The sequence below is a fragment of the Antedon mediterranea genome, chromosome 10 (assembly GCF_964355755.1).
Source record: "Antedon mediterranea chromosome 10, ecAntMedi1.1, whole genome shotgun sequence".
NCBI classification, from domain to species: Eukaryota; Metazoa; Echinodermata; class Crinoidea; order Comatulida; family Antedonidae; genus Antedon; species Antedon mediterranea.
The window spans coordinates 15,271,752-15,291,128 of record NC_092679.1 but is presented as its reverse complement, the minus strand read 5'-3'; the positions used below and the strand labels follow the sequence as shown (position 1 = coordinate 15,291,128).

The window sequence follows — 19,377 nt, the reverse complement described above, 5'->3', positions numbered from 1 at the left end:
TGAAGCAAATTGAATAACAAAAAAACCACAAAATCAAAAAACTCAAATGTAAAAGCTAGGAAGGAGGTGTTAAAAACATATAATAATGGCAGAATCCGCAAATAAAAAATGAAGAAATAGGTTTCGCCCGGGCTCGAATCGGGGACCTTCCGCGTGTGAAGCAGACGTGATAACCACTACACTACGAAACCGCTTCTAAGTATAATGCTGTGATTTACAAATTTTTCCGAAGCGAATTGAATAACAAAAAACGACAAAAACAAACTAAAATGTTAAAGCTTGGAAGGAGGTGTTAAAAACATATAATCCGCAAATAAATAATGAAGAAATAGGTTTCGCCCGGGCTCGAACAGGGGACCTTCTGCGTGTTAAGCAGACGTGATAACCACTACACTACGAAACAACTGGCACCAACAATGTGCGTTACACAAAGTTTTTTAATCTGTTTAAATTACAAATAAAATATAGTAATAAGCACAAAGCCCAAAAAAACAGGTGTAAAAGTGATAATTACCGATTACACAAAATAAGTATATTAAAAAAGTAATAAAAATAAGATATACTGTACGGTATATTATATTGCGTATACAGTACTTTTCACCATAATGTTAAAAAAATAGGTTTCGCCTGGGCTCGAACCGGGGACCTTCTACGTGTTAAGCAGACGTGATAACCACTACACTACGAAGCCTCTTTAAATAACATAACGCTGAATCAGTAAATTAAGTGTTTAAATAATAATTTTAAAAATGTATCTTTCAATAAAAAAAAACAATTAATCAAAAAACAGGTTCCGCCCGGGCTCGAACCGGGGACCTTCTGCGTGTAAAGCAGACGTGATAACCACTACACTACGAAACCACGTACAGCAACAACGTAGTTTACATAAAGTTTTTTAATCCATTTAAATTACGAATAAATATGGTAATAAGCACAAAGCTAGTGGTAACATGTTGAATGCCTAAGCACATTATTGGTAACATGTTGAATACAAAAGCACATTATTGGTAACATGTTGAATACCTAAGCACATTACTGGTAACATGTTAAATACCTAAGCACATTATTGGTAAACATGTTGAAAACCTAAGCACATATTGGTAAACATGTTGAATACCAAAGCATATTATTGGTAAACATGTTGAATACCCAAGCACATTTACGGTAAACATGTTGAATACCTAAGCACATTATTGGTAAACATGTTGAATACCTAAGCACATTATTGGTAAACATGTTGAATACCTGAGCACATTATGGGTAAACATGTTGAAAACCGGCTAAGCACATTATGGGTAAACATGTTGAATAACTAAGCACATTATTGGTTAACATGTTGAATATCTAAGCACATTATTGATAAACATGTTGAATACCTAATTTTAAAAGGATATATGTTTTTCAATAAAAAGAAATCAATTAAACAAAACAGGTCCCACCCGGGCTCGAACCGGGGACCTTCTGCGTGTGAAGCAGACGTGATAACCACTACACCACGAAACCGATTGTATAAGAATAACGCTGTGATTTACACATTTTTGTGAAGCAAATTGAATAACAAAAAAACCACAAAATCAAAAAACTCAAATGTAAAAGCTAGGAAGGAGGTGTTAAAAACATATAATAATGGCAGAATCCGCAAATAAAAAATGAAGAAATAGGTTTCGCCCGGGCTCGAATCGGGGACCTTCCGCGTGTGAAGCAGACGTGATAACCACTACACTACGAAACCGCTTCTAAGTATAATGCTGTGATTTACAAATTTTTCCGAAGCGAATTGAATAACAAAAAACGACAAAAACAAACTAAAATGTTAAAGCTTGGAAGGAGGTGTTAAAAACATATAATCCGCAAATAAATAATGAAGAAATAGGTTTCGCCCGGGCTCGAACCGGGGACCTTCTGCGTGTTAAGCAGACGTGATGACCACTACACTACGAAACCACTGGTACCAACAATGTGCGTTACACAAAGTTTTTTAATCTGTTTGAATTACAAATAAAATATAGTAATAAGCACAAAGCCCAAAAAAACAGGTGTAAAAGTGATAATTACCGATTACACAAAATAAGTATATTAAAAAAGTAATAAAAATAAGATATACTGTACGGTATATTATATTGCGTATACAGTACTTTTCACCATAATGTTAAAAAAATAGGTTTCGCCCGGGCTCGCACCGGGGATCTTCTGCGTGTTAAGCAGACGTGATAACCACTACACTACGAAGCCTCTTTAAATAACATAACCCTGAATCAGTAAATTAAGTGTTTAAATAATAATGTTAAAAATGTATTTTTCAATAAAAAAAAAAAAACAATTAATCAAAAAACAGGTTGCGCCCGGGCTCGAACCGGGGACCTTCTGCGTGTAAAGCAGACGTGATAACCACTACACTACGAAACCACGTACAGCAACAACGTAGTTTACATAAAGTTTTTTAATCCATTTAAATTACGAATAAATATGGTAATAAGCACAAAGCTAGTGGTAACATGTTGAATGCCTAAGCACATTATTGGTAACATGTTGAATACAAAAGCACATTATTGGTAACATGTTGAATACCTAAGCACATTACTGGTAACATGTTAAATACCTAAGCACATTATTGGTAAACATGTTGAAAACCTAAGCACATATTGGTAAACATGTTGAATACCAAAGCACATTATTGGTAAACATGTTGAATACCTAAGCACATTTACGGTAAACATGTTGAATACCTAAGCACATTATTGGTAAACATGTTGAATACCTGAGCACATTATGGGTAAACATGTTGAAAACCGGCTAAGCACATTATGGGTAAACATGTTGAATACCTAAGCACATTATTGGTTAACATGTTGAATATCTAAGCACATTATTGGTAAACATGTTATAACATATAATAATGGCAGAATCCGCAAATAAAAAATGAAGAAATAGGTTTCGCCCGGGCTCGAATCGGGGACCTTCCGCGTGTGAAGCAGACGTGATAACCACTACACTACGAAACCGCTTGTAAGTATAATGCTGTGATTTACAAATTTTTCCGAAGCGAATTGAATAACAAAAAACGACAAAAACAAACTAAAATGTAAAAGCTTGGAAGGAGGTGTTAAAAACATATAATCCGCAAATAAATAATGAAGAAATAGGTTTCGCCCGGGCTCGAACCGGGGACCTTCTGCGTGTTAAGCAGACGTGATAACCACTACACTACGAAACCACTGGCACCAACAATGTGCGTTACACAAAGTTTTTTAATCTGTTTAAATTACAAATAAAATATAGTAATAAGCACAAAGCCCAAAAAAACAGGTGTAAAAGTGATAATTACCGATTACACAAAATAAGTATATTAAAAAAGTAATAAAAATAAGATATACTGTACGGTATATTATATTGCGTATACAGTACTTTTCACCATAATGTTAAAAAAATTGGTTTCGCCCGGGCTCGAACCGGGGACCTTCTGCGTGTTAAGCAGACGTGACAACCACTACACTACGAAGCCTCTTTAAATAACATAACGCTGAATCAGTAAATTAAGTGTTTAAATAATAATTTTAAAAATGTATCTTTCAATAAAAAAAAACAATTAATCAAAAAACAGGTTCCGCCCGGGCTCGAACCGGGGACCTTCTGCGTGTAAAGCAGACGTGATAACCACTACACTACGAAACCACGTACAGCAACAACGTAGTTTACATAAAGTTTTTTAATCCATTTAAATTACGAATAAATATGGTAATAAGCACAAAGCTAGTGGTAACATGTTGAATGCCTAAGCACATTATTGGTAACATGTTGAATACAAAAGCACATTATTGGTAACATGTTGAATACCTAAGCACATTACTGGTAACATGTTAAATACCTAAGCACATTATTTGTAAACATGTTGAAAACCTAAGCACATATTGGTAAACATGTTGAATACCAAAGCATATTATTGGTAAACATGTTGAATACCTAAGCACATTTACGGTAAACATGTTGAATACCTAAGCACATTATTGGTAAACATGTTGAATACCTGAGCACATTATGGGTAAACATGTTGAAAACCGGCTAAGCACATTATGGGTAAACATGTTGAATACCTAAGCACATTATTGGTTAACATGTTGAATATCTAAGCACATTATTGGTAAACATGTTGAATACCTTATTTTAAAAGGATATATGTTTTTCAATAAAAAGAAATCAATTAAACAAAACAGGTTCCACCCGGGCTCGAACCGGGGACCTTCTGCGTGTGAAGCAGACGTGATAACCACTACACCACGAAACCGATTGTATAAGAATAACGCTGTGATTTACAAATTTTTGTGAAGCAAATTGAATAACAAAAAAACCACAAAATCAAAAAACTCAAATGTAAAAGCTAGGAAGGAGGTGTTAAAAACATATAATAATGGCAGAATCCGCAAATAAAAAATGAAGAAATAGGTTTCGCCCGGGCTCGAATCGGGGACCTTCCGCGTGTGAAGCAGACGTGATAACCACTACACTACGAAACCGCTTCTAAGTATAATGCTGTGATTTACAAATTTTTCCGAAGCGAATTGAATAACAAAAAACGACAAAAACAAACTAAAATGTTAAAGCTTGGAAGGAGGTGTTAAAAACATATAATCCGCAAATAAATAATGAAGAAATAGGTTTCCCCCGGGCTCGAACCGGGGACCTTCTGCGTGTTAAGCAGACGTGATAACCACTACACTACGAAACAACTGGCACCAACAATGTGCGTTACACAAAGTTTTTTAATCTGTTTAAATTACAAATAAAATATAGTAATAAGCACAAAGCCCAAAAAAACAGGTGTAAAAGTGATAATTACCGATTACACAAAATAAGTATATTAAAAAAGTAATAAAAATAAGATATACTGTACGGTATATTATATTGCGTATACAGTACTTTTCACCACTAGATGGTACGCTCGCTTCGCTCGCGTACCATCTAGGTCGTGCCCACAGATGGTTCTCGAATACATAATAATTTCAGCGTTAAAAAACTGGCGATTTCATATGTACGTACCGCAGGACAATAATACATGTCGTGTACAGGAACGAATAAATAGACACTGTGATTTATGTACTCAACTAAAATTAGCACCCTATTACTTCCGAAAGAAAAACTTGTCACAAAATAAGACCAATTGTTTAAGTCAAATTTAAACAAACTTAATTTGTGTTTTGTATGTAACATTAGGGTTGAGGGATGGGGAAGAGGATGGGTGCAAAGAGGAACAATGTTAAAATATATTCTTTATCCATTTAGTAACGAAATATTAATTGCTTTCATGTTTTACAAATAATATACCACTAAACACAGTAAAACATTGCGATGTAATACTTTGTTGAAACTATCACCGTCCTAGTCGATTGAAATAGTACAGCACATGTAACGATACATCACTACGACGTGTATATGTTTATAATATAATGTAAAACAATTTGTGAAAACCACCTCTATTCGGGGAAAATCATAAATTCGATTTAATCGTCAATAAATATTAAATTATCTAACTCAACTTAATTAGTAGGCCTAATGGTTTTCAATTGTTTCTTAGAGCCAATTCATACTTAAGTTGGTTCCTACCCTACCCACCAAAGTTGTTCTGCGTTTAGGGCATGTGATGTACCGTAGGCCTATTCTCTACTGGTTTTACAACGCTACTCATGCCAGTGAGGGAAAGGTGATGATGTGGGTGGTTTAACTGCAATAATAAAGATTTGTACATAATATACGGCGAGTGAAAACGCTAGTTCATTATCCGTTTAAAAAAAAATTATATCCAACCTCTGCAGCACAGATTGAAAACAAAAATGGATCGAATTTCGAGTATACAGTACTGTACTTGCCTTTACGACGCCTGAGGGAATAGACACTTGTGAAACAGAGATTGGAATGTTCCATTCATCGCAAATCAATACATTTGTATAATCGTATATTAAATCTATCAAAATAGTATTTTTTAAGAAAATCGGCCTGTCTTCAACATTATGATGCTGTACTCTAGCTGTTCAACCAGTTTTCAGCTATTAAAAACAATTATCGTAGGAGGAGATAGGAAAATGCGAAGCCTCCTCGTATTTTTGTGGCGGGTATTTTTCAAGATGGACATCCATTAGACAGTGTATACCACGATCGGAAAACACCCCTATTTGGGGCAAATCGTTGAACCTAAATTCGTTTTAATCGTCAATAACTAATTACCTAACTCAAATTAATTAGTAAACAGGGTTACATCAGATGGTTAAAATCAGTACCGAAAGTATGAACCAACTTTATATACCATCGAGTAGAAATTCTAGAAATAAACCGAGATTTACCGAATTTTTCCCTTACGTAAATTTATATATAGATAATGTTAAAAAAATAGGTTTCGCCCGGGCTCGAACCGGGGACCTTCTGCGTGTTAAGCAGACGTGATAACCACTACACTACGAAGCCTCTTTAAATAACATAACGCTGAATCAGTAAATTAAGTGTTTAAATAATAATTTTAAAAATGTATCTTTCAATAAAAAAAAACAATTAATCAAAAAACAGGTTCCGCCCGGGCTCGAACCGGGGACCTTCTGCGTGTAAAGCAGACGTGATAACCACTACACTACGAAACCACGTACAGCAACAACGTAGTTTACATAAAGTTTTTTAATCCATTTAAATTACGAATAAATATGGTAATAAGCACAAAGCTAGTGGTAACATGTTAAATGCCTAAGCACATTATTGGTAACATGTTGAATACAAAAGCACATTATTGGTAACATGTTGAATACCTAAGCACATTACTGGTAACATGTTAAATACCTAAGCACATTATTTGTAAACATGTTGAAAACCTAAGGACATATTGGTAAACATGTTGAATACCAAAGCATATTATTGGTAAACATGTTGAATACCTAAGCACATTTACGGTAAACATGTTGAATACCTAAGCACATTATTGGTAAACATGTTGAATACCTGAGCACATTATGGGTAAACATGTTGAAAACCGGCTAAGCACATTATGGGTAAACATGTTGAATACCTAAGCACATTATTGGTTAACATGTTGAATATCTAAGCACATTATTGGTAAACATGTTGAATACCTTATTTTAAAAGGATATATGTTTTTCAATAAAAAGAAATCAATTAAACAGAACAGGTTCCACCCGGGCTCGAACCGGGGACCTTCTGCGTGTGAAGCAGACGTGATAACCACTACACCACGAAACCGATTGTATAAGAATAACGCTGTGATTTAAAAATTTTTGTGAAGCAAATTGAATAACAAAAAAACTACAAAATCAAAAAACTCAAATGTAAAAGCTAGGAAGGAGGTGTTAAAAACATATAATATAAATAAATATAGTAATAAGCACAAAGCCCAAAAAAACCAGGTGTAAAAGTGATAATTACCGATTACACAAAATAAGTATATTAAAAAAGTAATAAAAATAAGATATACTGTACGGTATATTATATTGAGTATACAGTACTTTTCACCAAAATGTTAAAAAAATAGGTTTCGCCCGGGCTCGAACCGGGGACCTTCTGCGTGTTAAGAAGACGTGATAACCACTACACTACGAAGCCTCTTTAAATAACATAACGCTGAATCAGTAAATTAAGTGTTTAAATAATAATTTTAAAAATGTATCTTTCAATAAAAAATATATGTTTTTCAATAAAAAGAAATCAATTAAACAGAACAGGTTCCACCCGGGCTCGAACCGGGGACCTTCTGCATGTGAAGCAGACGTGATAACCACTACACCACGAAACCGATTGTATAAGAATAACGCTGTGATTTACAAATTTTTGTGAAGCAAATTGAATAACAAAAAAACTACAAAATCAAAAAACTCAAATGTAAAAGCTAGGAAGGAGGTGTTAAAAACATATAATAATGGCAGAATCCGCAAATAAAAAATGAAGAAATAGGTTTCGCCCGGGCTCGAATCGGGGACCTTCCGCGTGTGAAGCAGACGTGATAACCACTACACTACGAAACCGCTAGTAAGTATAACGCTGTGATTTACAAATTTTTCCGAAGCGAATTGAATAACAAAAAACGACAAAAACAAACTAAAATGTAAAAGCTTGGAAGGAGGTGTTAAAAACATATAATCCGCAAATAAATAATGAAGAAATAGGTTTCGCCCGGGCTCGAACCGGGGACCTTCTGCGTGTTAAGCAGACGTGATAACCACTACACAACGAAACCACTTGCACCCACAATGTGCGTTACACAAAGTTTTTTAATCTGTTTAAATTACAAATGAAATATAGTAATAAGCACAAAGCCCCAAAAAACAGGTGTAAAAGTGATAATTACCGATTACACAAAATAAGTATATTAAAAAAGTAATAAAAATAAGATATACTGTACAGTATATTATATTGAGTATACAGTACTTTTCACCATAATGTTAAAAAAATAGGTTTCGCCCGGGCTCGAACCGGGGACCTTCTGCGTGTTAAGCAGACGTGATAACCACTACACTACGAAGCCTCTTTAAATAACATAACCCTGAATCAGTAAATAAATAAATAATAATTTTAAAAATGTATCTTTCAATAAAAAAAAAACAATTAATCAAAAAACAGGTTCCGCCCGGGCTCGAACCGGGGACCTTCTGCGTGTAAAGCAGACGTGATAACCACTACACTACGAAACCACGTACAGCAACAACGTAGTTTACATAAAGTTTTTTAATCCATTTAAATTACGAATAAATATGGTAATAAGCACAAAGCTAGTGGTAACATGTTGAATGCCTAAGCACATTATTGGTAACATGTTGAATACAAAAGCACATTATTGGTAACATGTTGAATACCTAAGCACATTACTGGTAACATGTTAAATACCTAAGCACATTATTTGTAAACATGTTGAAAACCTAAGCACATATTGGTAAACATGTTGAATACCAAAGCATATTATTGGTAAACATGTTGAATACCTAAGCACATTTACGGTAAACATGTTGAATACCTAAGCACATTATTGGTAAACATGTTGAATACCTGAGCACATTATGGGTAAACATGTTGAAAACCGGCTAAGCACATTATGGGTAAACATGTTGAATACCTAAGCACATTATTGGTTAACATGTTGAATATCTAAGCACATTATTGGTAAACATGTTGAATACCTTATTTTAAAAGGATATATGTTTTTCAATAAAAAGAAATCAATTAAACAGGACAGGTTCCACCCGGGCTCGAACCGGGGACCTTCTGCGTGTGAAGCAGACGTGATAACCACTACACCACGAAACCGATTGTATAAGAATAACGCTGTGATTTACAAATTTTTGTGAAGCAAATTGAATAACAAAAAAACTACAAAATCAAAAAACTCAAATGTAAAAGCTAGGAAGGAGGTGTTAAAAACATATAATATAAATAAATATAGTAATAAGCACAAAGCCCAAAAAAAACAGGTGTAAAAGTGATAATTACCGATTACACAAAATAAGTATATTAAAAAAGTAATAAAAATAAGATATACTGTACGGTATATTATATTGAGTATACAGTACTTTTCACCAAAATGTTAAAAAAATAGGTTTCGCCCGGGCTCGAACCGGGGACCTTCTGCGTGTTAAGCAGACGTGATAACCACTACACTACGAAGCCTCTTTAAATAACATAACGCTGAATCAGTAAATTAAGTGTTTAAATAATAATTTTAAAAATGTATCTTTCAATAAAAAATATATGTTTTTCAATAAAAAGAAATCAATTAAACAGAACAGGTTCCACCCGGGCTCAAACCGGGGACCTTCTGCATGTGAAGCAGACGTGATAACCACTACACCACGAAACCGATTGTATAAGAATAACGCTGTGATTTACAAATTTTTGTGAAGCAAATTGAATAACAAAAAAACTACAAAATCAAAAAACTCAAATGTAAAAGCTAGGAAGGAGGTGTTAAAAACATATAATAATGGCAGAATCCGCAAATAAAAAATGAAGAAATAGGTTTCGCCCGGGCTCGAATCGGGGACCTTCCGCGTGTGAAGCAGACGTGATAACCACTACACTACGAAACCGCTAGTAAGTATAACGCTGTGATTTACAAATTTTTCCGAAGCGAATTGAATAACAAAAAACGACAAAAACAAACTAAAATGTAAAAGCTTGGAAGGAGGTGTTAAAAACATATAATCCGCAAATAAATAATGAAGAAATAGGTTTCGCCCGGGCTCGAACCGGGGACCTTCTGCGTGTTAAGCAGACGTGATAACCACTACACAACGAAACCACTTGCACCCACAATGTGCGTTACACAAAGTTTTTTAATCTGTTTAAATTACAAATAAAATATAGTAATAAGCACAAAGCCCAAAAAAACAGGTGTAAAAGTGATAATTACCGATTACACAAAATAAGTATATTAAAAAAGTAATAAAAATAAGATATACTGTACAGTATATTATATTGAGTATACAGTACTTTTCACCATAATGTTAAAAAAATAGGTTTCGCCCGGGCTCGAACCGGGGACCTTCTGCGTGTTAAGCAGACGTGATAACCACTACACTACGAAGCCTCTTTAAATAACATAACCCTGAATCAGTAAATAAATAAATAATAATTTTAAAAATGTATCTTTCAATAAAAAAAAAACAATTAATCAAAAAACAGGTTCCGCCCGGGCTCGAACCGGGGACCTTCTGCGTGTAAAGCAGACGTGATAACCACTACACTACGAAACCACGTACAGCAACAATGTAGTTTACATAAAGTTTTTTAATCCATTTAAATTACGAATAAATATGGTAATAAGGACAAAGCTAGTGGTAACATGTTGAATGCCTAAGCACATTATTGGTAACATGTTGAATACAAAAGCACATTATTGGTAACATGTTGAATACCTAAGCACATTACTGGTAACATGTTAAATACCTAAGCACATTATTGGTAAACATGTTGAATACCTAAGCACATATTGGTAAACATGTTGAATACCAAAGCACATTATTGGTAAACATGTTGAATACCTAAGCACATTTACGGTAAACATGTTGAATACCTAAGCACATTATTGGTAAACATGTTGAATACCTAAGCACATTATTGGTAAACATGTTGAATACCTGAGCACATTATGGGTAAACATGTTGAAAACCGGCTAAGCATATTATTGGTAAACATGTTGAATACCTAAGCACATTTACGGTAAACATGTTGAATACCTAAGCACATTATTGGTAAACATGTTGAATACCTGAGCACATTATGGGTAAACATGTTGAAAACCGGCTAAGCACATTATGGGTAAACATGTTGAATACCTAAGCACATTATTGGTTAACATGTTGAATATCTAAGCACATTATTGGTAAACATGTTGAATACCTTATTTTAAAAGGATATATGTTTTTCAATAAAAAGAAATCAATTAAACAGGACAGGTTCCACCCGGGCTCGAACCGGGGACCTTCTGCGTGTGAAGCAGACGTGATAACCACTACACCACGAAACCGATTGTATAAGAATAACGCTGTGATTTACAAATTTTTGTGAAGCAAATTGAATAACAAAAAAACTACAAAATCAAAAAACTCAAATGTAAAAGCTAGGAAGGAGGTGTTAAAAACATATAATATAAATAAATATAGTAATAAGCACAAAGCCCAAAAAAAACAGGTGTAAAAGTGATAATTACCGATTACACAAAATAAGTATATTAAAAAAGTAATAAAAATAAGATATACTGTACGGTATATTATATTGAGTATACAGTACTTTTCACCAAAATGTTAAAAAAATAGGTTTCGCCCGGGCTCGAACCGGGGACCTTCTGCGTGTTAAGCAGACGTGATAACCACTACACTACGAAGCCTCTTTAAATAACATAACGCTGAATCAGTAAATTAAGTGTTTAAATAATAATTTTAAAAATGTATCTTTCAATAAAAAATATATGTTTTTCAATAAAAAGAAATCAATTAAACAGAACAGGTTCCACCCGGGCTCAAACCGGGGACCTTCTGCATGTGAAGCAGACGTGATAACCACTACACCACGAAACCGATTGTATAAGAATAACGCTGTGATTTACAAATTTTTGTGAAGCAAATTGAATAACAAAAAAACTACAAAATCAAAAAACTCAAATGTAAAAGCTAGGAAGGAGGTGTTAAAAACATATAATAATGGCAGAATCCGCAAATAAAAATGAAGAAATAGGTTTCGCCCGGGCTCGAATCGGGGACCTTCCGCGTGTGAAGCAGACGTGATAACCACTACACTACGAAACCGCTAGTAAGTATAACGCTGTGATTTACAAATTTTTCCGAAGCGAATTGAATAACAAAAAACGACAAAAACAAACTAAAATGTAAAAGCTTGGAAGGAGGTGTTAAAAACATATAATCCGCAAATAAATAATGAAGAAATAGGTTTCGCCCGGGCTCGAACCGGGGACCTTCTGCGTGTTAAGCAGACGTGATAACCACTACACAACGAAACCACTTGCACCCACAATGTGCGTTACACAAAGTTTTTTAATCTGTTTAAATTACAAATAAAATATAGTAATAAGCACAAAGCCCAAAAAAACAGGTGTAAAAGTGATAATTACCGATTACACAAAATAAGTATATTAAAAAAGTAATAAAAATAAGATATACTGTACAGTATATTATATTGAGTATACAGTACTTTTCACCATAATGTTAAAAAAATAGGTTTCGCCCGGGCTCGAACCGGGGACCTTCTGCGTGTTAAGCAGACGTGATAACCACTACACTACGAAGCCTCTTTAAATAACATAACCCTGAATCAGTAAATAAATAAATAATAATTTTAAAAATGTATCTTTCAATAAAAAAAAAACAATTAATCAAAAAACAGGTTCCGCCCGGGCTCGAACCGGGGACCTTCTGCGTGTAAAGCAGACGTGATAACCACTACACTACGAAACCACGTACAGCAACAATGTAGTTTACATAAAGTTTTTTAATCCATTTAAATTACGAATAAATATGGTAATAAGGACAAAGCTAGTGGTAACATGTTGAATGCCTAAGCACATTATTGGTAACATGTTGAATACAAAAGCACATTATTGGTAACATGTTGAATACCTAAGCACATTACTGGTAACATGTTAAATACCTAAGCACATTATTGGTAAACATGTTGAATACCTAAGCACATATTGGTAAACATGTTGAATACCAAAGCACATTATTGGTAAACATGTTGAATACCTAAGCACATTTACGGTAAACATGTTGAATACCTAAGCACATTATTGGTAAACATGTTGAATACCTGAGCACATTATGGGTAAACATGTTGAATACCGGCTAAGCACATTATGGGTAAACATGTTGAATACCTAAGCACATTATTGGTTAACATGTTGAATATCTAAGCACATTATTGGTAAACATGTTGAATACCTAAGCACATTATTGGTAAACATGTTGAATACCTAAGCACATTTACGGTAAACATGTTGAATACCGGCTAAGCACATTATTGGTAAACATGTTGAATACCTAAGCACATTATTGGTTAACATGTTGAATATCTAAGCACATTATTGGTAAACATGTTGAATACCTAATTTTAAATACCAACTCAAATGTAAAAGCTAGGAAGGAGGTGTTAAAAACATATAATAATGGCAGAATCCGCAAATAAAAAATGAAGAAATAGGTTTCGCCCGGGCTCGAATCGGGGGGACCTTCCGCGTGTGAAGCAGAGGTGATCAAAGAACTTATAACACAAGAATCTCCTGTTCGTCCGAAGCGCGTAACAATTTCGAAAGGCATTGTGGGATAGAATAGAGCTATGGGTGGCGCCATTGTGAGCCATGGAGTAGGGCGCCCGCATCAAATTAGAAAGTCAAAATCATAGAGGGGATCTGCTAATGCTCTAGGGGGGATAGAGTAATTGACTGAAGAGTAGGGCGCCCGCATCAAATTAGAAAGTCAAAATCATACAGGGGATCTGCTAATACTCTAGGGGGAGGGGGGGGGGTAGAGTAATTGACTTCCTAGTTTGGAGGGGACGCTGCTCCATGCTGTGAAATGGCGTCGCCCAGTTTGACCTTTTAACCCTGTACTTCCGATACTGTGTTTTGAATGCAAATTGAAGAACAGGAGATTCTTGTGTTATAAGTTCTTTGACGTGATAACCACTATACACTACGAAACCGCTTGTAAGTATAATGCTGTGATTTACACATTTTTGCGAAGCCAATTGAATAACAAAAAACGACAAAAACAAACTAAAATGTAAAAGCTTGGAAGGAGGTGTTAAAAACATATAATCCGCAAATAAATAATGAGAAATAGGTTTCGCCCGGGCTCGAACCGGGGACCTTCTGCGTGTTAAGCAGACGTGATAACCACTACACTACGAAACCACTTGCACCAACAATGTGCGTTACACAAAGTTTTTTAATCTGTATAAATTACAAATAAATATGGTAATAAGCACAAAGCCAAAAAGACAGTTGTAAAAGTGATAATTACCGATTACACAAAATAAGTATATTAAAAAAGTAATAAAAATAAGGTATACTGTACGGTATATATTATATTGCGTATACAGTACTTTCCCCATAATGTTAAAAAATAGGTTTCGCCCGGGCTCGAACCGGGGACCTTCTGCGTGTTAAGCAGACGTGATAACCAATACACTACGAAGCCCCTTAAAATAACATAACGCTGAATCAGTAAATTAAGTTTTTAAATAATAATTTTAAAAATGTATCTTTCAATAAAAAAAAACTAATTAATCAAAAAACAGGTTCCACCCGGGCTCGAACCGGGAACCTTCTGCGTGTAAAGCAGACGTGATAACCACTACACTACGAAACCACGTACAGCACCAACGTAGTTTACATACAGTTTTTTAATCCATTTAAATTACGAATAAATATGTTAATAAGCACAAAGCTAAATAAACATGTGTAAAAGTGATAAAACATGTTGAATACTTAAGCACATTATTGTTAAACATGTTGAATACATAAGTGGTAACATGTTGAATGCCTAAGCACATTATTGGTAACATGTTGAATACAAAAGCACATTATTGGTAACATGTTGAATACCTAAGCACATTACTGGTAACATGTTGAATGCCTAAGCACATTATTGGTAACATGTTGAATACAAAAGCACATTATTGGTAACATGTTGAATACCTAAGCACATTACTGGTAACATGTTAAATACCTAAGCACATTATTGGTAAACATGTTGAAAAGCTAAGCACATATTGGTAAACATGTTGAATACCAAAGCACATTATTGGTAAACATGTTGAATACCTAAGCACATTTACGGTAAACATGTTGAAAACCTAAGCACATTATTGGTAAACATGTTGAATACCTGAGCACATTATGGGTAAACATGTTGAAAACCGGCTAAGCACATTATGGGTAAACATGTTGAATACCTAAGCACATTATTGGTTAACATGTTGAATATCTAAGCACATTATTGGTAAACATGTTGAATACCTAATTTTAAAAGGATATATGTTTTTCAATAAAAAGAAATCAATTAAACAAAACAGGTTCCACCCGGGCTCGAACCGGGGACCTTCTGCGTGTGAAGCAGACGTGATAACCACTACACCACGAAACCGATTGTATAAGAATAACGCTGTGATTTACAGATTTTTGTGAAGCAAATTGAATAACAAAAAAACCACAAAATCAAAAAAGTCAAATGTTAAAGCTAGGAAGGAGGTGTTAAAAACATATAATAATGGCAGAATCCGCAAATAAAAAATGAAGAAATAGGTTTCGCCCGGGCTCGAATCGGGGACCTTCCACGTGTGAAGCAGACGTGATAACCACTACACTACGAAACCGCTTGTAAGTATAATGCTGTGATTCACAAATTTTTGCAAAGCGAATTGAATAACAAAAAACGAAAAAAACAAACTAAAATGTAAAAGCTTGGAAGGAGGTGTTAAAAACATATAATCCGCAAATAAATAATGAAGAAATAGGTTTCGCCCGGGCTCGAACCGGGGACCTTCTGCGTGATAACCACTACACTACGAAACCACTGGCACCAACAATGTGCGTTACACAAAGTTTTTTAATCTGTTTAAATTACAAATAAAATATAGTAATAAGCACCAAGCCCAAAAAAACAGGTGTAAAAGTGATAATTACCGATTACACAAAATAAGTATATTAAAAAAGTAATAAAAATAAGATATACTGTACGGTATATTATATTGCGTATACAGTACTTTTCACCATAATGTTAAAAAAATAGGTTTCGCCTGGGCTCGAACCGGGGACCTTCTGCGTGTTAAGCTGACGTGATAACCACTACACTACGAAGCCTCTTTAAATAACATAACGCTGAATCAGTAAATTAAGTGTATAAATAATAATTTTAAAAATGTATATTTCAATAAAAAAAACCAATTAATCAAAAAACAGGTTCCGCCCGGGCTCGAACCGGGGACCTTCTGCGTGTAAAGCAGACGTGATAACCACTACACTACGAAACCACGTACAGCAACAACGTAGTTTACATAAAGTTTTTTAATCCATTTAAATTACGAATAAATATGGTAATAAGCACAAAGCTAGTGGTAACATGTTGAATGCCTAAGCACATTATTGGTAACATGTTGAATACAAAAGCACATTATTGGTAACATGTTGAATACCTAAGCACATTACTGGTAACATGTTAAATACTTAAGCACATTATTTGTAAACATGTTGAAAACCTAAGCACATATTGGTAAACATGTTGAATACCAAAGCATATTATTGGTAAACATGTTGAATACCTAAGCACATTTACGGTAAACATGTTGAATACCTAAGCACATTATTGGTAAACATGTTGAATACCTGAGCACATTATGGGTAAACATGTTGAAAACCGGCTAAGCACATTATGGGTAAACATGTTGAATACCTAAGCACATTATTGGTTAACATGTTGAATATCTAAGCACATTATTGATAAACATGTTGAATACCTAATTTTAAAAGGATATATGTTTTTCAATAAAAAGAAATCAATTAAACAAAACAGGTTCCACCCGGGCTCCAACCGGGGACCTTCTGCGTGTGAAGCAGACGTGATAACCACTACACCACGAAACCGATTGTATAAGAATAACGCTGTGATTTACAAATTTTTGTGAAGCAAATTGAATAACAAAAAAACCACAAAATCAAAAAACTCAAACGTAAAAGCTAGGAAGGAGGTGTTAAAAACATATAATAATGGCAGAATCCGCAAATAAAAAATGAAGAAATAGGTTTCGCCCGGGCTCGAATCGGGGACCTTCCGCGTGTGAAGCAGAGGTGATAACCACTACACTACGAAACCGCTTCTAAGTATAATGCTGTGATTTACAAATTTTTCCGAAGCGAATTGAATAACAAAAAACGACAAAAACAAACTAAAATGTTAAAGCTTGGAAGGAGGTGTTAAAAACATATAATCCGCAAATAAATAATGAAGAAATAGGTTTCGCCCGGGCTCGAACCGGGGACCTTCTGCGTGTTAAGCAGACGTGATAACCACTACACTACGAAACCACTTGCACCAACAATGTGCGTTACACAAAATTTTTTAATCTGTTTAAATTACAAATAAATATAGTAATAAGCACAAAGCCCAAAAAAACAGGTGTAAAAGTGATAATTACCGATTACACAAAATAAGTATATTAAAAAAGTAATAAAAATAAGATATACTGTACGGTATATTATATTGAGTATACAGTACTTTTCACCATAATGTTAAAAAAATAGGTTTCGCCCGGGCTCGAACCGGGGACCTTCTGCGTGTTAAGCAGACGTGATAACCACTACACTACGAAGCCTCTTTAAATAACATAACGCTGAATCAGTAAATTAAGTGTTTAAATAATAATTTTAAAAATGTACCTTTCAATAAAAAAAAACAATTAATCAAGAAACAGGTTCCGCCCGGGCTCGAACCGGGGACCTTCTGCGTGTAAAGCAGACGTGATAACCACTACACTACGAAACCACGTACAGCAATAACGTAGTTTACATAAAGTTTTTTAATCGATTTAAATTACGAATAAATATGGTAATAAGCACAAAGCTAGTGGTAACATGTTGAATGCCTAAGCACATTATTGGTAACATGTTGAATACAAAAGCACATTATTGGTAACATGTTGAATACCTAAGCACATTACTGGTAACATGTTAAATACCTAAGCACATTATTGGTAAACATGTTAAAAACCTAAGCACATATTGGTAAACATGTTGAATACCAAATCACATTATTGGTAAACATGTTGAATACCTAAGCACATTTACGGTAAACATGTTGAATACCTAAGCACATTATTGGTAAACATGTTGAATAACTGAGCACATTATGGGTAAACATGTTGAAAACCGGCTAAGCACATTATTGGTAAACATGTTGAATATCTAAGCACATTATTGGTAAACATGTTGAATACCTAATTTTAAAAGGATATATTATGTTTTTCAATAAAAAGAAATCAATTAAACAAAACAGGTTCCACCCGGGCTCGAACCGGGGACCTTCTGCGTGTGAAGCAGACGTGATAACCACTACACCACGAAACCGATTGTATAAGAATAACGCTGTGATTGACAAATTTTTGTGAAGCAAATTGAATAACAAAAAAACCACAAAATCAAAAAATTCAAATGTAAAAGCTAGGAAGGAGGTGTTAAAAACATATAATAATGGCAGAATCCGCAAATAAAAAATGAAGAAATAGGTTTCGCCCGGGCTCGAATCGGGGACCTTTCGCGTGTGAAGCAGACGTGATAACCACTACACTACGAAACCGCTTGTAAGTATAACGCTGTGATTTACAAATTTTTGCAAAGCGAATTGAATAACAAAAAACGACAAAAACAAACTAAAATGTAAAAGCTTGGAAGGAGGTGTTAAAAACATATAATCCTCAAATAAATAATGAAGAAATAGGTTTCGCCCGGGCTCGAACCGGGGACCTTCTGCGTGTTAAGCAGACGTGATAACCACTACACTACGAAACCACTTGCACCAACAATGTGCGTTACACAAAGTTTTTTAATCTGTTTAAATTACAAATAAATATAGTAATAAGCACAAAGCCCAAAAAAACAGGTGTAAAAGTGATAATTACCGATTACACAAAATAAGTATATTAAAAAAGTAATAAAAATAAGATATACTGTACGGTATATTATATTGAGTATACAGTACTTTTCACCATAATGTTAAAAAAATAGGTTTCGCCCGGGCTCGAACCGGGGACCTTCTGCGTGTTAAGCAGACGTGATAACCATTACACTACGAAGCCTCTTTAAGTAACATAACGCTGAATCAGTAAATTAAG

The 19,377-nt window shown here is 34.5% G+C and overlaps 55 non-coding genes across 55 annotated transcripts; all 55 read right to left on the bottom strand.

The window, feature by feature from the left end:
- Window positions 1-118: 118 nt before the first annotated feature.
- Trnav-cac (transfer RNA valine (anticodon CAC)) lies at window positions 119-191 on the bottom strand. Its single transcript has one exon. It is a non-coding gene; the product is annotated as a tRNA-Val (tRNA).
- Window positions 192-330: 139 nt separating this feature from the next.
- On the bottom strand, window positions 331-403 carry Trnav-aac (transfer RNA valine (anticodon AAC)). Its single transcript has one exon. It is a non-coding gene; the product is annotated as a tRNA-Val (tRNA).
- A 215-nt stretch (window positions 404-618) lies between these two features.
- On the bottom strand, window positions 619-691 carry Trnav-aac (transfer RNA valine (anticodon AAC)). Its single transcript has one exon. It is a non-coding gene; the product is annotated as a tRNA-Val (tRNA).
- Window positions 692-788: 97 nt separating this feature from the next.
- On the bottom strand, window positions 789-861 carry Trnav-uac (transfer RNA valine (anticodon UAC)). The gene has a single exon. It is a non-coding gene; the product is annotated as a tRNA-Val (tRNA).
- A 569-nt stretch (window positions 862-1,430) lies between these two features.
- Trnav-cac (transfer RNA valine (anticodon CAC)) lies at window positions 1,431-1,503 on the bottom strand. Its single transcript has one exon. It is a non-coding gene; the product is annotated as a tRNA-Val (tRNA).
- A 156-nt stretch (window positions 1,504-1,659) lies between these two features.
- Trnav-cac (transfer RNA valine (anticodon CAC)) lies at window positions 1,660-1,732 on the bottom strand. The gene has a single exon. It is a non-coding gene; the product is annotated as a tRNA-Val (tRNA).
- A 139-nt stretch (window positions 1,733-1,871) lies between these two features.
- Trnav-aac (transfer RNA valine (anticodon AAC)) lies at window positions 1,872-1,944 on the bottom strand. Its single transcript has one exon. It is a non-coding gene; the product is annotated as a tRNA-Val (tRNA).
- A 215-nt stretch (window positions 1,945-2,159) lies between these two features.
- Trnav-aac (transfer RNA valine (anticodon AAC)) lies at window positions 2,160-2,232 on the bottom strand. Its single transcript has one exon. It is a non-coding gene; the product is annotated as a tRNA-Val (tRNA).
- A 101-nt stretch (window positions 2,233-2,333) lies between these two features.
- On the bottom strand, window positions 2,334-2,406 carry Trnav-uac (transfer RNA valine (anticodon UAC)). The gene has a single exon. It is a non-coding gene; the product is annotated as a tRNA-Val (tRNA).
- A 523-nt stretch (window positions 2,407-2,929) lies between these two features.
- Window positions 2,930-3,002, bottom strand: Trnav-cac (transfer RNA valine (anticodon CAC)). The gene has a single exon. It is a non-coding gene; the product is annotated as a tRNA-Val (tRNA).
- A 139-nt stretch (window positions 3,003-3,141) lies between these two features.
- On the bottom strand, window positions 3,142-3,214 carry Trnav-aac (transfer RNA valine (anticodon AAC)). Its single transcript has one exon. It is a non-coding gene; the product is annotated as a tRNA-Val (tRNA).
- A 215-nt stretch (window positions 3,215-3,429) lies between these two features.
- On the bottom strand, window positions 3,430-3,502 carry Trnav-aac (transfer RNA valine (anticodon AAC)). Its single transcript has one exon. It is a non-coding gene; the product is annotated as a tRNA-Val (tRNA).
- A 97-nt stretch (window positions 3,503-3,599) lies between these two features.
- Trnav-uac (transfer RNA valine (anticodon UAC)) lies at window positions 3,600-3,672 on the bottom strand. Its single transcript has one exon. It is a non-coding gene; the product is annotated as a tRNA-Val (tRNA).
- A 537-nt stretch (window positions 3,673-4,209) lies between these two features.
- Window positions 4,210-4,282, bottom strand: Trnav-cac (transfer RNA valine (anticodon CAC)). Its single transcript has one exon. It is a non-coding gene; the product is annotated as a tRNA-Val (tRNA).
- A 156-nt stretch (window positions 4,283-4,438) lies between these two features.
- Trnav-cac (transfer RNA valine (anticodon CAC)) lies at window positions 4,439-4,511 on the bottom strand. The gene has a single exon. It is a non-coding gene; the product is annotated as a tRNA-Val (tRNA).
- A 139-nt stretch (window positions 4,512-4,650) lies between these two features.
- Window positions 4,651-4,723, bottom strand: Trnav-aac (transfer RNA valine (anticodon AAC)). The gene has a single exon. It is a non-coding gene; the product is annotated as a tRNA-Val (tRNA).
- A 1,657-nt stretch (window positions 4,724-6,380) lies between these two features.
- On the bottom strand, window positions 6,381-6,453 carry Trnav-aac (transfer RNA valine (anticodon AAC)). The gene has a single exon. It is a non-coding gene; the product is annotated as a tRNA-Val (tRNA).
- Window positions 6,454-6,550: 97 nt separating this feature from the next.
- On the bottom strand, window positions 6,551-6,623 carry Trnav-uac (transfer RNA valine (anticodon UAC)). Its single transcript has one exon. It is a non-coding gene; the product is annotated as a tRNA-Val (tRNA).
- Window positions 6,624-7,160: 537 nt separating this feature from the next.
- Trnav-cac (transfer RNA valine (anticodon CAC)) lies at window positions 7,161-7,233 on the bottom strand. The gene has a single exon. It is a non-coding gene; the product is annotated as a tRNA-Val (tRNA).
- A 287-nt stretch (window positions 7,234-7,520) lies between these two features.
- Window positions 7,521-7,593, bottom strand: Trnav-aac (transfer RNA valine (anticodon AAC)). Its single transcript has one exon. It is a non-coding gene; the product is annotated as a tRNA-Val (tRNA).
- A 117-nt stretch (window positions 7,594-7,710) lies between these two features.
- On the bottom strand, window positions 7,711-7,783 carry Trnav-cac (transfer RNA valine (anticodon CAC)). Its single transcript has one exon. It is a non-coding gene; the product is annotated as a tRNA-Val (tRNA).
- A 156-nt stretch (window positions 7,784-7,939) lies between these two features.
- Window positions 7,940-8,012, bottom strand: Trnav-cac (transfer RNA valine (anticodon CAC)). The gene has a single exon. It is a non-coding gene; the product is annotated as a tRNA-Val (tRNA).
- Window positions 8,013-8,151: 139 nt separating this feature from the next.
- Window positions 8,152-8,224, bottom strand: Trnav-aac (transfer RNA valine (anticodon AAC)). Its single transcript has one exon. It is a non-coding gene; the product is annotated as a tRNA-Val (tRNA).
- A 215-nt stretch (window positions 8,225-8,439) lies between these two features.
- On the bottom strand, window positions 8,440-8,512 carry Trnav-aac (transfer RNA valine (anticodon AAC)). The gene has a single exon. It is a non-coding gene; the product is annotated as a tRNA-Val (tRNA).
- A 93-nt stretch (window positions 8,513-8,605) lies between these two features.
- Window positions 8,606-8,678, bottom strand: Trnav-uac (transfer RNA valine (anticodon UAC)). Its single transcript has one exon. It is a non-coding gene; the product is annotated as a tRNA-Val (tRNA).
- Window positions 8,679-9,215: 537 nt separating this feature from the next.
- Window positions 9,216-9,288, bottom strand: Trnav-cac (transfer RNA valine (anticodon CAC)). Its single transcript has one exon. It is a non-coding gene; the product is annotated as a tRNA-Val (tRNA).
- A 287-nt stretch (window positions 9,289-9,575) lies between these two features.
- Window positions 9,576-9,648, bottom strand: Trnav-aac (transfer RNA valine (anticodon AAC)). The gene has a single exon. It is a non-coding gene; the product is annotated as a tRNA-Val (tRNA).
- Window positions 9,649-9,765: 117 nt separating this feature from the next.
- Window positions 9,766-9,838, bottom strand: Trnav-cac (transfer RNA valine (anticodon CAC)). The gene has a single exon. It is a non-coding gene; the product is annotated as a tRNA-Val (tRNA).
- A 156-nt stretch (window positions 9,839-9,994) lies between these two features.
- On the bottom strand, window positions 9,995-10,067 carry Trnav-cac (transfer RNA valine (anticodon CAC)). Its single transcript has one exon. It is a non-coding gene; the product is annotated as a tRNA-Val (tRNA).
- A 139-nt stretch (window positions 10,068-10,206) lies between these two features.
- Window positions 10,207-10,279, bottom strand: Trnav-aac (transfer RNA valine (anticodon AAC)). Its single transcript has one exon. It is a non-coding gene; the product is annotated as a tRNA-Val (tRNA).
- Window positions 10,280-10,494: 215 nt separating this feature from the next.
- Trnav-aac (transfer RNA valine (anticodon AAC)) lies at window positions 10,495-10,567 on the bottom strand. The gene has a single exon. It is a non-coding gene; the product is annotated as a tRNA-Val (tRNA).
- Window positions 10,568-10,660: 93 nt separating this feature from the next.
- Window positions 10,661-10,733, bottom strand: Trnav-uac (transfer RNA valine (anticodon UAC)). Its single transcript has one exon. It is a non-coding gene; the product is annotated as a tRNA-Val (tRNA).
- Window positions 10,734-11,433: 700 nt separating this feature from the next.
- Window positions 11,434-11,506, bottom strand: Trnav-cac (transfer RNA valine (anticodon CAC)). The gene has a single exon. It is a non-coding gene; the product is annotated as a tRNA-Val (tRNA).
- Window positions 11,507-11,793: 287 nt separating this feature from the next.
- Trnav-aac (transfer RNA valine (anticodon AAC)) lies at window positions 11,794-11,866 on the bottom strand. Its single transcript has one exon. It is a non-coding gene; the product is annotated as a tRNA-Val (tRNA).
- Window positions 11,867-11,983: 117 nt separating this feature from the next.
- Trnav-cac (transfer RNA valine (anticodon CAC)) lies at window positions 11,984-12,056 on the bottom strand. Its single transcript has one exon. It is a non-coding gene; the product is annotated as a tRNA-Val (tRNA).
- Window positions 12,057-12,211: 155 nt separating this feature from the next.
- Window positions 12,212-12,284, bottom strand: Trnav-cac (transfer RNA valine (anticodon CAC)). The gene has a single exon. It is a non-coding gene; the product is annotated as a tRNA-Val (tRNA).
- A 139-nt stretch (window positions 12,285-12,423) lies between these two features.
- Window positions 12,424-12,496, bottom strand: Trnav-aac (transfer RNA valine (anticodon AAC)). Its single transcript has one exon. It is a non-coding gene; the product is annotated as a tRNA-Val (tRNA).
- Window positions 12,497-12,711: 215 nt separating this feature from the next.
- On the bottom strand, window positions 12,712-12,784 carry Trnav-aac (transfer RNA valine (anticodon AAC)). Its single transcript has one exon. It is a non-coding gene; the product is annotated as a tRNA-Val (tRNA).
- A 93-nt stretch (window positions 12,785-12,877) lies between these two features.
- Trnav-uac (transfer RNA valine (anticodon UAC)) lies at window positions 12,878-12,950 on the bottom strand. The gene has a single exon. It is a non-coding gene; the product is annotated as a tRNA-Val (tRNA).
- Window positions 12,951-14,331: 1,381 nt separating this feature from the next.
- Window positions 14,332-14,404, bottom strand: Trnav-aac (transfer RNA valine (anticodon AAC)). Its single transcript has one exon. It is a non-coding gene; the product is annotated as a tRNA-Val (tRNA).
- A 213-nt stretch (window positions 14,405-14,617) lies between these two features.
- On the bottom strand, window positions 14,618-14,690 carry Trnav-aac (transfer RNA valine (anticodon AAC)). The gene has a single exon. It is a non-coding gene; the product is annotated as a tRNA-Val (tRNA).
- A 98-nt stretch (window positions 14,691-14,788) lies between these two features.
- On the bottom strand, window positions 14,789-14,861 carry Trnav-uac (transfer RNA valine (anticodon UAC)). The gene has a single exon. It is a non-coding gene; the product is annotated as a tRNA-Val (tRNA).
- A 704-nt stretch (window positions 14,862-15,565) lies between these two features.
- Trnav-cac (transfer RNA valine (anticodon CAC)) lies at window positions 15,566-15,638 on the bottom strand. Its single transcript has one exon. It is a non-coding gene; the product is annotated as a tRNA-Val (tRNA).
- A 156-nt stretch (window positions 15,639-15,794) lies between these two features.
- Window positions 15,795-15,867, bottom strand: Trnav-cac (transfer RNA valine (anticodon CAC)). Its single transcript has one exon. It is a non-coding gene; the product is annotated as a tRNA-Val (tRNA).
- A 414-nt stretch (window positions 15,868-16,281) lies between these two features.
- Window positions 16,282-16,354, bottom strand: Trnav-aac (transfer RNA valine (anticodon AAC)). The gene has a single exon. It is a non-coding gene; the product is annotated as a tRNA-Val (tRNA).
- A 97-nt stretch (window positions 16,355-16,451) lies between these two features.
- On the bottom strand, window positions 16,452-16,524 carry Trnav-uac (transfer RNA valine (anticodon UAC)). The gene has a single exon. It is a non-coding gene; the product is annotated as a tRNA-Val (tRNA).
- Window positions 16,525-17,061: 537 nt separating this feature from the next.
- Trnav-cac (transfer RNA valine (anticodon CAC)) lies at window positions 17,062-17,134 on the bottom strand. The gene has a single exon. It is a non-coding gene; the product is annotated as a tRNA-Val (tRNA).
- A 156-nt stretch (window positions 17,135-17,290) lies between these two features.
- Trnav-cac (transfer RNA valine (anticodon CAC)) lies at window positions 17,291-17,363 on the bottom strand. The gene has a single exon. It is a non-coding gene; the product is annotated as a tRNA-Val (tRNA).
- Window positions 17,364-17,502: 139 nt separating this feature from the next.
- Trnav-aac (transfer RNA valine (anticodon AAC)) lies at window positions 17,503-17,575 on the bottom strand. Its single transcript has one exon. It is a non-coding gene; the product is annotated as a tRNA-Val (tRNA).
- Window positions 17,576-17,789: 214 nt separating this feature from the next.
- On the bottom strand, window positions 17,790-17,862 carry Trnav-aac (transfer RNA valine (anticodon AAC)). The gene has a single exon. It is a non-coding gene; the product is annotated as a tRNA-Val (tRNA).
- Window positions 17,863-17,959: 97 nt separating this feature from the next.
- Window positions 17,960-18,032, bottom strand: Trnav-uac (transfer RNA valine (anticodon UAC)). The gene has a single exon. It is a non-coding gene; the product is annotated as a tRNA-Val (tRNA).
- Window positions 18,033-18,540: 508 nt separating this feature from the next.
- On the bottom strand, window positions 18,541-18,613 carry Trnav-cac (transfer RNA valine (anticodon CAC)). The gene has a single exon. It is a non-coding gene; the product is annotated as a tRNA-Val (tRNA).
- A 156-nt stretch (window positions 18,614-18,769) lies between these two features.
- On the bottom strand, window positions 18,770-18,842 carry Trnav-cac (transfer RNA valine (anticodon CAC)). Its single transcript has one exon. It is a non-coding gene; the product is annotated as a tRNA-Val (tRNA).
- A 139-nt stretch (window positions 18,843-18,981) lies between these two features.
- Window positions 18,982-19,054, bottom strand: Trnav-aac (transfer RNA valine (anticodon AAC)). Its single transcript has one exon. It is a non-coding gene; the product is annotated as a tRNA-Val (tRNA).
- Window positions 19,055-19,268: 214 nt separating this feature from the next.
- Trnav-aac (transfer RNA valine (anticodon AAC)) lies at window positions 19,269-19,341 on the bottom strand. The gene has a single exon. It is a non-coding gene; the product is annotated as a tRNA-Val (tRNA).
- Window positions 19,342-19,377: the final 36 nt, after the last annotated feature.